A 13,532-nucleotide genomic window follows, 5' to 3' on the forward strand; every position below is an offset into this window, starting at 1 on the left:
AAACAAAAAGGTTATTTTACTACTACTACTACTACTTAACATTTCTAGAGCACTACTAGGGTTACGCAGCGCTGTACAATTTAACAAAGAGAGACAGTCCCTGCTCAAAGAGCTTACAATCTAATAGACAAGTGAACTGAAAAAAAAAAGCTGAGGGTCCTCCTGGTAGTAGCTCAAAGAAATTACTGCAAATGGCACCTTTTAAAATCATCTCACAGTAGCTACAGAGATTGAAGCTTTCAAAATATTTGGCAGTATTAGTTATCCTGTGACAGAATTATTCACAATTGTTCTTTCTAATCCAGCTGCACTGTTATAATGAAGCTATGACTTGAAATATGGTTGAATTTGAAACAAAAATGGATGCATTTTAAATCTGCACATATGGAAATATTTTTGTATGACATACTCCACTGCATGGTCATCCTTAAGGATTATGGGCCTGATTTATCACCACTTTGGACAAGAGAACCTTTCTGGCAAAAACATAGTTCACTGGCTTCCGCAAATAAATCTAATCTTATCCTGCATTTTGAAAAGACACGTGAGAGGCTATGCACAGCTGGGACATACTGATTAAACCTCCTCTGCACTGAGTTCCTGTCCAGTCCAGACCACTCTCTGCAACGACCAATATACTATTGACGTCCTTATAGAACAGTACCACTTATGTGCATAAATTAATTACTTAATTGGCACTCAGGGGTTCTTTTACTAAGGTGCACCGAAAAATGGCCTGCGCTGGTGTAGACGCATGTATTGGAAGCACGCAGGTCCATTTTTCAGCGTACCTACAAAAAAGGCCTTTTGTTTTAGCCGAAAATGGACATGCGGCAAAATTTTAATTGTCACGCGTCCATTTTGGGCCTGAGACCTTACTGCCACTCATTGACCTAGTGGTAAAGTCTCACACATTAACTGGGCGGTAATGGTCTATGCGCGTACAATGCTGATTACTGCCCGATTAGCGCCACACACTGGTAATGTTCCGGCATACTTAGTGGACGCATGTAAAAAATGAAATTACTGTCCGGGCCACGTGGTAGCCGGGTGGTAGTTCAAAATTGACACGCATAGGATGCGCGTACGCGCCTACACAGATTAGTAAAAAGGCCCCTTAAATGGTGATAACTACAATAATTGGCCTTATCTAGCACTAATTTGCACTAATTTACAGTTATACACATGAGTAGTGCATAACTGCACAGGGGACGTTCACATGGGAGGGACGCGAGTGAGTCATGGGTGTTCTGACTATTCTAGTGTTCACTTTATAGAATATTATTCATTATACACACAAGGTGCCACATTTAGGTACACTCATTTACACCTGTCATAGACGTGGCAGAAGTGGTCATGCCTCAATTTATGCATGTTTCTGCTGACTTACACTAGTATCCTATAATGGATTTGGCACACAAATTTGCTATTATGGAATACTAGCTTAAGGGGCAATTCTATATAGGTTGCTAAAAGTTAGGTGCCAAAAAAACTGAGCAAAAATCCTAGATTACATATCTATATCTTCTGAGTCCCATTTAAATAGGTTATCAAACACTTACATGACCTTGATCCATAGGAAACAATGGGGAAAAATGTCAGTGTAATAATACTCCAAGAAACATACATGAAGGTCAGTTTCACATAAGTCACTGAGATCTTGACTGAGATGTCCATGTTAGGATTTAGCCTTATATGTGAAGGAGTAACCTAATAGTTAGAGCACTAGGCTGATAACCTAGAGGAGCCTGGTTCAATCCTACTACAGGTTCTTATGATCTTGGGTATGTCACTCTCCATTGCTTCAGGTACACACTCAGATCATGAGCCCCCCAGGGACAGAAAAATACCTACTGTACATGAATGTACACTGTTTGGATAGTTTTTGGGCTCTGCAGTCAGTATATAAAAAATCAAACCATGAGTGGAAAAGGGCAAAGCAACAGGATACTGACTATTAATTCATAAAGAATGGGGATAATATCCTGAAGGTTTCTAGGATATCCCTAATGAATATGCATGAACAAAGCTTGAATGTACTGCCTATGTTACACAGGCAAGCGGTCTGCAAGATCCAAAGAGCAGAAAAGAAAGGAAAGTTATACACTGAATTTATGTATCTGCGTTGAATACATTTTGTTTTATTTTACCATGTGGGTCTGTTTTCCTTTCTGCTGCCTTTATTATATGCACATCTATCATAAGCATGTTGGAAACTCCTACAGTAGACTGATTGACATGGTCGTTAGGGGCAAACTTTGCCGAAGTTAGAAAATTCACCCAGTTATCCTGATGAGTCAAGCCAAAACACAGGAATTGTTCAAGGTCTTTATTGACCCTTTACATCAGCCCTTTTGTGTAGGGATGGTATCCTAGACAGACCATTAAACCAGGAAACAAGATGGTCACTAGCAGAAATTGTAAACCATAGAGTTGGGAAGACTAATCAACTATTCCAGAGTCCCACAACTGCTCTTGCTGGCAGGAGAAAAGTACTGCATCTTACTTGAAGAGGGGAATATTTGAAAGAATATTCAATTCAGAATGTCCCAAATGGACATTTGTGCGCTGGAGACGTCCAGCATGAACAACCATTTTACAAACTTGAACATCCAAATTATAAGTGGGGGGAAACAAGGGACATGGACACCTGTATGGTAGCATTCTTAGAAAATGGCCACATGAATGTCTATGCAGAACAAAGGCATTTATTTTCAAAGCATATGAAGAGAGGCTGAGAAGGCTAGGGCTTTTCAGCTTGGAGAAGAGACGGCTGAGGGGAGATATGATAGAAGTGTATAAAATAATGAGTGGAATGGATCGGGTGGATGTGAAGCGACTGTTCACGCTATCCAAAAATACTAGGACTAGAGGGCATGAGTTGAAGCTACAGTGTGGTAAATTTAAAACGAATCGGAGAAAATTTTTCTTCACCCAACGTGTAATTAGACTCTGGAATTCGTTGCCGGAGAACGTGGTACGGGCGGTTAGCTTGACGGAGTTTAAAAAGGGGTTAGATAGATTCCTAAAGGACAAGTCCATAGACCGCTATTAAATGGACTGGAAAAATTCCTCAACGTTTGGGGAGCGTGCCAGGTGCCCTTGACCTGGATTGGCCACTGTCGGTGACAGGATGCTGGGCTAGATGGACCTTTGGTCTTTCCCAGTATGGCACTACTTATGTACTTTTGACCAAAATGGACATCCATGTGCTTGAAAAATCTAAGTACAGATTTTGCAAAGGCAGAAAAGGGATGTCCAAATAGCAAGGAGTTGTGCTGTGGACGTGTTTTGGGTGGAATTATGGAAGGCCTGAAATCTGGATGTCCCAAAGTGATTACTAAAGGGGAAGAAATGTACCTGTCTAAAAGAAGGACACCCTTAGTCAGACTGTTTCAAACACATCCAGGGTACAAAAATGTGCCCTGATTGAACAGCAGTCCACTGGAGGGATTAAGTCAAGGCACTTCCTTAATCCCCCAATGGCTGCTGTCCTCATTCCTCTTACCTGAAAGTGAAACTGCAAAACGATATGACAGCCTCAGGTATTATGGGCAATATTAAAAAGGGAAGCAAGTCTGAGGCGGAATAATCTAGTGGTTAGTGCAGTGGACTTGTAAACCAAGGGAGCCAAGTTCAAATCCCACTTCAGTTCTTTTTTTTTAATTATTATTATTATATATTTTTTGTAATTATGAGCCCACCAATAACAGAAAAATATCCACTGAACCTAAATATATAAGCCACTTGCAAGCCTAAAGGCTATAAAAGTGGTATACATTCAGGTATACTAGGTATGTTGCTGTTCCTGGAGGCTTCACAATTAATTACAAAATAAAAGAGTTAAAGTGGGATTTCAACCTGAGACCCTTGGGTCACAATCCACTACACTAACCACTAGGCTACCCTTCTGCTCTGCATAGACCTCTATGTGGCCATTTTAAAAGAATGCTACTATACAGGTGTCCATGTCCCTTGTTTTCCCCCATTCATAATTTGGATGTTCCACTTTGTAAAATGGATGTTCATGCTGGTTTTTTGCCAATGTATGGACATCCATCTCACAAATGTTTGAACAAGAAATCTTGATGTATTTTCTGTTTGAAAATACATGTGAGATGGATATCTGTTTGGGACGTTCTGAATTGTCCATTTTGAAAGGATGTCCTTTTTGACTTCAACATCCTTTCGAAAACACTCCTATTAGTCTTTGGAGAGTTGCAGCTTGATGGTTGCAACCCAGTTACTTTATAAGTCATGGACAAGGACAAGAATGTAAGTCCTCACAAGCAGTGTTCCCTCTAAGCTGTGTGGGAGCCTTCCACCTACAGTCCTGCCAGTGGGGGTAGTACCAGCCTTAAGAGTATTACAGGGGATAGGACTGATTAACCAATCAATTTTGTTGGATTTGGTTAGATTGCAGAACAGGAGGTGGATGTTTTCTTAAATAACTTCAAAGTGTCATTATGGACTCAATTCTATAAATGGAAACCAAATTTGAGCACTGATAAAAAATAACGCTATGTGTTATTCTATAAAAGACACTCAGAGCTGGGTGCCATTTATAGAATAGCAACTGGCACCTGGATCTGCACCCAATTTTGGGCAAGAGGTTTTACCCCAAGTATAATCTGGTGTAAATTTTCATGCCTAAATTAGGTGCAGATCTCTCTTATTCTATAAAACTGCATGTAAATTCCAGAAATACCCCTGATCCGCCCATGCCCCTCCCATGGCCATGCCCCCTTTTGCACAGATCATGGGCACCTAATGATGTTTGTGCAAATTGTAATTATTTCCAATTAGCTCTGATAATTATTAGTGCCCAATTATCAGTGCTAATTGGTTCATTAATCATTTAAATTGCATGCACTAATTGCTTATGCACCCTTATTTGCATGTGCAATTTTGATCACCATATGTAGAATTAGTAGGTATGTGTACTTAATCCATTGCCTACAATCTTGGTTAAGGTTTGTAAGGAAGTAACTGTGCCTTGACTAAGAGTTTAGTCTATGTTTACTTGAAACATGGACATTTGTCCAATTCTTTGAAAGAAGCTTTTGTGTAAACTCAGCAAAAAAAATAATGGCCTCAGATTAGATTTTCCTCAGTCTTACTGTACAGTGTTCAACCTGTCTTTTGCTGGAAAATTTATTGATCTGATATTCAAGTATTTATTGGATTTCTGTGAGGGTAGCAAGGTTATTCACCCATTTCAGTCTGGGTTTTAGGAAGGTCATGAGAAAGAGACTAAGAAATTTGATCATGTCACACCCCTCCTGAAAGCTGCACATTGGCTACCTCTTTCACGTAGGATTACTTACAAGATTCTCACCTTGGAATTTACAATCCAGTCTACAGGTTTACCATCTTTCCTTTCTCAATGACTGATACCTCACTGCCCTTCTCAATGCTGCATTTTCTCTGTCACCGGCCCTGCCCTCTAGAATGCCATGCCCTCTCATTTACATTTACAGATCTCCCTGATCTGCTTCAAATCTGAACTCAAAACTGTTTGAAGATGCATATAGCTGATATTTTGGTCTTTCTGGAGATAGGCTGCAGGATATTGCAGACATGCAACCTTTTTGCTTTTTCCTTTAATTTACTAACCTATCACATATTGTAGTTCCCTCTCACCTTTCTCCTTTATCTGTCTCTTTATCCTCTTTTTTGTCTCTATTTTAAATATTGTAAACCGCTCAGACAACCTGTTTGATGTGTGGTATAGGTATAGCAAGTACCGAATACACTTGGAAGCTTGGATCTTTTAATAAAGAGTAGTGCGTGTACCCTGCAGCAGGGCCCATATGAATAAAATGGATTCTGTGCAGATAATATGGACTGATCGTTTGTGAAAGTTCCCCATTAGTGTCAATTGTGACATTTAGTAGGCCTCTAGTAAGGGACAAGATTCAGTCTTAGTTCTGTTAGTCTTAATGGCTGCTTTTCTACTATCAAGAAGTCAGAACTGGTACGAAGATTGATAGAACTTGGTTCAGATGGTACTGGACTTCTCCTAGCTGAAATCTTTCTTGTTTGATCAGGCTAAAAGGGTATTTTGGAATGGAGAATTTTCTAGTAAGTTCTCCTTTGAGTGTGGGGTTCCCCCAGAGGGTAATTCTATATTGATTTGCATAGTTTTAGGCAGTAGGACAATGCAGGAGGAGTGGCCTAGTGGTTAGGGTGGTGGACTTTGGCCCTGAGGAACTGAGTTCAATTCCCACTTCAGGCACAGGCAGCTTCTTGTGACTCTGGGCAAGTCACTTAACCCTCCATTGCCCCAGGTACAAATAAGTACCTGTATACAATATGTAAGCCACATTGAGCCTGCCATGAGTGGGAAAGCATGGGGTACAAATGTAACAAAAACATAAATAGCCACTTATTGAATACTATCAGAAAAGTGTATGCCATGATTTGATGATGGGCATGTGTATGGATGGAGTGCACAAGTATGTATGTAAATTATAGAATTCTATCATTTATGAGTATCTAGGCATGGGTATTTACATCAGTTATAGAGCTGGTGTAAGTACAGGTTTTTTCTGCCGCTTGTGCTAGTAGTCTAGAAAGAAAAGTAGGCGCCTACTTTTCTTCATAGAATAGGCTTAAAATAGACACTATAACCAGTGCCTAAAGTGGGCATCCTGATATAGAATCGCCCTCTGATAGCAATTTTGTAACAAGGCACATGACTGGCACAAATTCTACTTTCCATGATAGGAAAAGGTATAAGAGAAGGGAAAATGTGGGCTGTTCTATGAGTGGCACTCCATTTAGGAGCTGCAATGTTGTGCACAGAGAGCCAGGTCTATAATGGCATCTGGCTACCCATAATCCATTATAGAACACTAACATAACCACATATCAAGATACCTGACATTTATGTGCCTGCAGTTACACCAGCTATGGATTTGGCATTAGTGTAGCTGAGTAAGTGCAACAGGGACACCTGTAACTGACAGTATTCTGTTAGTTACGCATGTAAGTGGGAATCCTGCCCATGCTCCACCCATATATATGCCCCACCCCACCTTCCGCTCACTCACTCCCACCCCCATAGGCCCCCTAAGCATACCTTGTCTATTCCTGGTGGTATAGGGGGGGTTTAAGGGCAGGAGCAATGCCCATTCACTTCTACCCATCATGGCTCCTTTAAGAAAATGGCTGCTGTGAAGATGGTGGCACGAACCTGATGTGAGTGAAATTCCCGCTCTTTCTTGGTTCTGATTTCCTTAGAATGCCGAAGCGTAGAGGAATGTCGGCAGCCGTGGCTGCCTCTTGCCGACCATCTGTACCGGCGGCTGGTTCTTTAGACTTATTTTTGCGGAGAGCTGAAGTGCCGATTGGGTCAGAGAGCAGCACACTTGCAATGCCCATGGTGAGTGGAGAATCTGGTGCAACGCCAGTGCTAGATGTCACTCTGTGCCCCGAACATAGAATGCCTCCCCCGCAGCCACAGAGCGCCAGTTCCCCGTTGATGGCGTCTTCCTCCCTGCAGCCAGGAAGTGCAGCAGTGTTGGAACGGCATGAGGCATATGTACACCCAACTGAGGACTTTGGGACTTCAGCTTCTTTGAATTCCTAGATGGCTACTCTGGCATCATCTGGTTCTGCAGGAGATGCTTTGACTTCAGTTGGTGACTTAAGTGCTCCTTAACAACTCAAAAGGTACAGACTTCACTTTTTCCTACTTTTTTTGGTAGAAAAACTAACTGAAGTTACCCTGGATAATTTATTATTATTATTATTATTAGCATTTGTATACCGCTACCAGACGCACGCAGCGCTGAACACCTGACACAGAGACCCAGTCCCTGCTCAATAGAGCTTACAATCTAAAAATACAGACAGACAAGACAATTAAGGGCGAGGGAAGTACTGGGTGAGAAGGAACAAGGGGAGGGCAATTGAGTAGTGGCTAGGAGCCAAAAGCAGTGGTGAAAAGGTGGGTTTTCAGCATAGATTTGAAAACAGGTAGCGATGGAGCTAGACGTAAAGGCTCAGGAAGTCTAATCCAGGCATAAGGTGCCGAGAGGGAAAAGGAACGAAGTCTGGAGTTAGCAGTGGAGGAGAAGGGGGACAACAAGAGAGATTTGTCCAGTGAGCGGAGTTCACGCGGAGGAATGTAGGGAGAGATGAGAGTGGAGAGGTAATGGGGGGCTGCAGAATGGATGCATTTAAAGGTCAGTAAGAGAAGTTTGAACTGTATGCGGAAGTGGACAGGGAGCCAGTGAAGTGACTTGAGGAGTGGGCTAGTGTGGGTATAACAATTTTGGCAGAAAATAAGTTGTGCTGCAGAATTTATGGGCTCTAATTTTTTTTTTTGTTACATTTGTACCCTGTGCTTTCCCACTCATGGCAGACTCAATGTGGCTTACATATTGTATACAGGTACTTATTTGTACCTGGGGCAATGGAGGGTTAAGTGACTTACCCAGAGTGCCTGAAGTGGGAATTGAACTCAGTTCCCCAGGCCCAAAGTCCACCACCCTAACCACTAGGCCACTCCTCCACTCTCTGGGTAGGGCTTTGTGCCCCCAGATTAAGATATTGGAGCAACAAACACAATTTCTTAAAAATAAACTGAAAATTGCTGATTCTGATATAAAAAAAACTGACTGAGAAAATAGAGAAACAGGAGAAAGTACTTGACAATGTGCAGAAAATTCAAGCAACCGTGATAAAGGATGTAGTGAATTTGAGGAGAAAAGCTGAAACCTTTAAAAATTCTTTGAGAACTAATAATCTACGTTTCCTGAATTTCCCTAGAGTTTTGTCTATTACATCTAGGGAAATGCTTAGAAGATATATTAAGGAAAAGTTTGGAGTTCTAGATGAATCTATCCCTCCTTTTTCTCAAATATATTACCTACTGAGTAAACCGGTGGAAGGTCAACTGATTGAAGAACAAAATGATCCTCCTTTAGATGTATTAGAAATTTTAGAGTCTTTGGACTCTGAAATGCTAATTGCATCAAGTTTATTGGCATCAGTGGCTTTGATTCCAGATAAAGTTTGGTTGATGAAGAAGTACTTTAAGAATAAAGATAAGGCCTTCAAGGGATTTAAAATCCAAGCTTTTACAGACATTTCAAGAGAAACTCAGAAAAGGCGTTGCCAGTTCTTATTACTTAAACCAGGGGTTCTTCAGATTGGTGCTACTTTTTATTTACGTTATCCATGTAAATGTGTAGTCCGTTACCAATCAGTTAAATATGTTTTCTTTGAGCCTTCTCATCTCACTGATTTTCTAGTAGCTAAAAGACTCATGGGGCAAGTTATCAATATTATTTGCTCTAAAGAATGTGATAAGGCACTTTGTAATCACTCAGGCTTTATTTCTTTACAACTTTACTTTAAAAAATATATCCGCTTATGTAATCTTGGATTCCTAAATAGTGGACTTGAGTTTAACTATCTGATAATTTTTCTTTTTTCTGTTTTTCTATACAATTCCTTATTTTGAATTTGTTGATACTTCAGCTTTATTTTTTATTTATTTGTTACATTTGTACCCCACATTTTCCCACCTATTTGCAGGCTCAATGTGGCTTACATAGTACCGTACAGGCGTTTGCCAGTTGGTGGATAACAAATACAAGGTTAAGTTGTGGTTGATTGAGGTAGGTGTGTGTCAGGCACCATGAGGGTCGAGAGGAATGAAGATTGTATACTGTTCAGTACGATCATTAGTTATGCTGTGTTTTTATAGTACAAGTTTTACTTGACTGTGAAATTTGGAATAAATAAATAAGAAAATGGCTGCTGTGACCTCTAGCTGCAGTCTCATGGTAAATGCTAGTACTGGGAGGCTGCTGTAGAGGTCACAGCAGTCATTTGTAAAGGGAGCCATGATAGGTCCTTCTTGAAATTTTTTGTTGTTGTTGTTACATTTGTACCCAATGCTTTCCCACTCATAGCAGGTTCAATGTGGCTTACATATTATATATAGGTACTTATTTGTACCTGGGTCAATGGAGGGTTAAGTGACTTGCCCAAAGTCACAAGAAGCTGCCTGTGCCTGCAGTGGGAATCAAACCCAGTTCCCCAGGACCAAAGTCCACCACACTAACCACTAGGCCACTCCTCAGTATTCCAGGGGAAGGAGGGGTGGATCAGAGCTACAGAGGGCACCTGCATCTTTTCTGTGGTCCTGTGGATATTCAACCGGGGCCCGTATAAATGTCTTATGCCGGTCCCAGCTAAATATCCACATTTAGCCCCAAATATTCAGTGTCAGGGCCCAGACATGACCCGACAGTAAATCTCCAGGGTTAGTTCTGCCTTTGGCAGTCATCGTTTATAAAAAATGCTGATCACCCATGGGCTGAATATTGACCAATTGTCTTTTTAATTATGAGTAAGAAGGTTTCATTGTAAAGTTGGAAGTGGATGTTTTCCGTAGAGCAATTTTTTTTGGGGGGGAGGGGTGGATTTGGGGGGGTGGACATTGTTTGGATCTGATTTATATTGGAACGCAACATGAGTGGCTTTTAATAAGGCATGTAAATCAAGCCTATATAAATAAATGAACAAACCACATATGTGGAGAATGTCTGTCACAAAATGCCTAGCCACCTACCTGGGGTTACCCCAGGGCTATTTAGAGGGTCTACCCCCAGCACAGCTCAGGTCAGCCTGCACCTGCCACTTGTGCTCTACACTAGCACTCTCCTCCCACCGACTGGGTCACAACCATCTCTGGGCAAGTCTCTCATTTTCAAATTATCCCCAGTGATTTCTAGATTATTGGGGCCACACTCAAAGTAGTCCCACAGTTCCCAGAAAGCACTCACAGACCCACCACACAAACTACCAGGATTCTTTATCAGTTCAGAAAGAGAGGCAATACACTAAATATTGTTTAGTGTCTTTTAAAAATCAAATAGTGGAACAAATAGTACAATCAGCAAACAATAACACGTAACTGTACATAAGTACATAAGTATTGCCATAGTGGGACAGAACAAAGGTCCATCAAGCCCAGCATCCTGTTTGCAACAGTGGCCAATCCAGGTCACAAATACCTGGCAAGATACCAAAAAAGTACAAAACATTTTATGCTGCTTATCCCAGAAATAGTGGATTTTCCCCAAGTCCAATTTAATAATGGTCTATGGACTTTTCCTTTAGGAAGCCATCCTAACCTTTTTAAAACTCTGCTAAGCTAACCACCTTTACCACATTCTCTGGCAATGAATTCCAGAGATTAATTACACACTGAGTGAAGAAAAATTTTCTATGATTCGTTTTAAATGTACTACATTGTAGCTTCATTGCCTGCCCCCTAATCCTAGTATTTTTGGAAAGCATAAGCACACTAACTAAACATTTGTTTACTTCCTAGAAAGTACCTGGAGAGATCAGGGCATACAGCTGTTTACCAGTTATAAAATATAACTATTTTTTACAGGTCTTCAGCAAAGAGCTCTCTCTCTCTCTCTCTCTCTCTCTTCTCCTGGGCTGAAACCGAAGCAACAGCTAGCAACTGCTGGGTAATTTCAAACTCCAGGCCAATCAGAGCCCAGTCAACATGTTTTAAAAATATTCTGCTCACAGTACTGTTGATTCACTTCTTCACTGAGTGAAACTAAAAGAGGGCATTCAATTTTCTATAACAGCTTTAACATAAAACATGCACCACTTGCTGGCCAAATTAGAGAAATGCAATTCAGAATTAATTTAGGCAGTTTACAGGCTTAAAACACACTTTTCTGTCACACCTTCCTCATCAAGAGAGAGACTCCGGACTGCGGCCTCTACGGATTGCTGATTGGGTCTCAAGTGTCCAGTGTCAGGGAGGTTCTGGCTTTTTTTCCTGGAGAGGTCATCAGCTTTACCATGTTCATTGACCTTCCGGTGCTTATAAGAGCAGTTTTTACCACACTCCATACATGCTAACAGTTTTAATCCTGTATGCTTCATTTTGTGAATATTGAGGAGTATCTTCTGATGGAAGCTTTTACCACACTCAGCACAAGTGAATGATTTTACTCTTCTGTGTATTCTCTGGTGCTTTGATAGCTATGATTTATGAATAAAGCTTTTTCTACATTCAGTGCAGTAAACAGCTTCTTCCTTGAGGGGATTCTATGCTGCTTTGACAATAATTTCTGGCAACTGAAACATTTTCTTACACTCTGTACTTGAAACTGGTCTCTGTCCTGGGTGAAATTTTGCATTTATTGTAGAGCTTTCTTCCTGGTTACTGTCATAACCAGGACATGAAGATATTCTGATATTCTGTAATGTTTGCTTTATGGATACAGCTTTTCCCATATTCTATACTTGTACATATTCCAGTTTCTTTATTATTTTTCAGGTGCTGCATTAGCTCCTTTTTCATATTGAAATCTTTCTCACACTTAGAGCATTTAAAATGTGTCTTTTTATGCATGTTTCCCGTTGTTCTAGTTCCCCCTATTGACTGAAAGTTTTTTTTTCACAGTGTGTACAGTTAAATAGTCTCTCTTCAGTATTATATCCCTCTGGTAATGTCTCTGCTATGAGGTCTGGTATGGGTTTACTACCCTGACACTCTTCTGGTAGGCTGCACACAGCTAGCAACATAGCTATGCGATTTGCATGGGCCTTCATGGTGTCCCCCTCCACAGAGAGGGGCTAAACCAATTGGACAGCATCAGCCTGGGATGTCCCACCCACTTATTACTGGAGGGGGACACCAGGAAGTTCGGATCCAATCAGTTCACAGCTCTAAAGTGATGTCATCAGAGAAGTCCTACATGGAGGAGGAGTTGGGACAGCAACCAGCCAATGTGAGTCCATCTTCAGTGAGATGGGCGTTCTAGGATGTTAGCCAGCCAATAGAAGGAAGCAGCAGGAACAGCTGGGGGTGGAACCAAGTCCTGATGCTGCTGATTCCTCACAGAAGAGCAGAGAGCAGCAGAGCAAGATTTTTCTCACTTTTTCCTAGCAGCTGGAGGCAGGGAGCTGCAATACAGGTATGCCTATCCAAGAAAAAGCGCTTTTGTGTCTGCCAAAAAAAAGGGGGTAAATCTACTGCTATCATAGACGCAGTTTGTCTGCGTGTATGAGAGCTGTCTGTAGCATGTGCAGAATAGCCACGCATAGCGATTGACTGTTCTACGCATGCTCAGCTCACCGACTTGCTTCCCTCATATTGCAGGCAAATGAGCTGGGTCACAAAAGCAATGAGCAGCTCATTTGCATGCGATTTTCTTAGTGAATCCCTCTGTGTTTCTAAATCTGGCTCAAAGTACCCTAGCACAACAGGGAGTGAGAGTAAGCAGGCTTCAGCAGACAGCAATCAACGCTAAAGCAAAGGTTGCTGGGAAAGGTAAGGTTAAGTAGATCTTGGCTTCTGAGGTCTGCAGCTACAGATGTCAGCGCAATCCCTGACAGGCCAATGAGAAGCAAGTTCCAGCTACTCCCTTGCCTGTTTAGCAGAGCGAGTTCCAGCCATTCCCTTGCCTGTTAGCAGAATCATAACATAAACTGTGTCCCTTGGTCTGAGAGTATTTCTCATGGATATCCTACCCGGG

Source organism: Microcaecilia unicolor, chromosome 1 (genome assembly GCF_901765095.1).
Source record: "Microcaecilia unicolor chromosome 1, aMicUni1.1, whole genome shotgun sequence".
In the NCBI taxonomy this organism is placed as follows: Eukaryota; Metazoa; Chordata; class Amphibia; order Gymnophiona; family Siphonopidae; genus Microcaecilia; species Microcaecilia unicolor.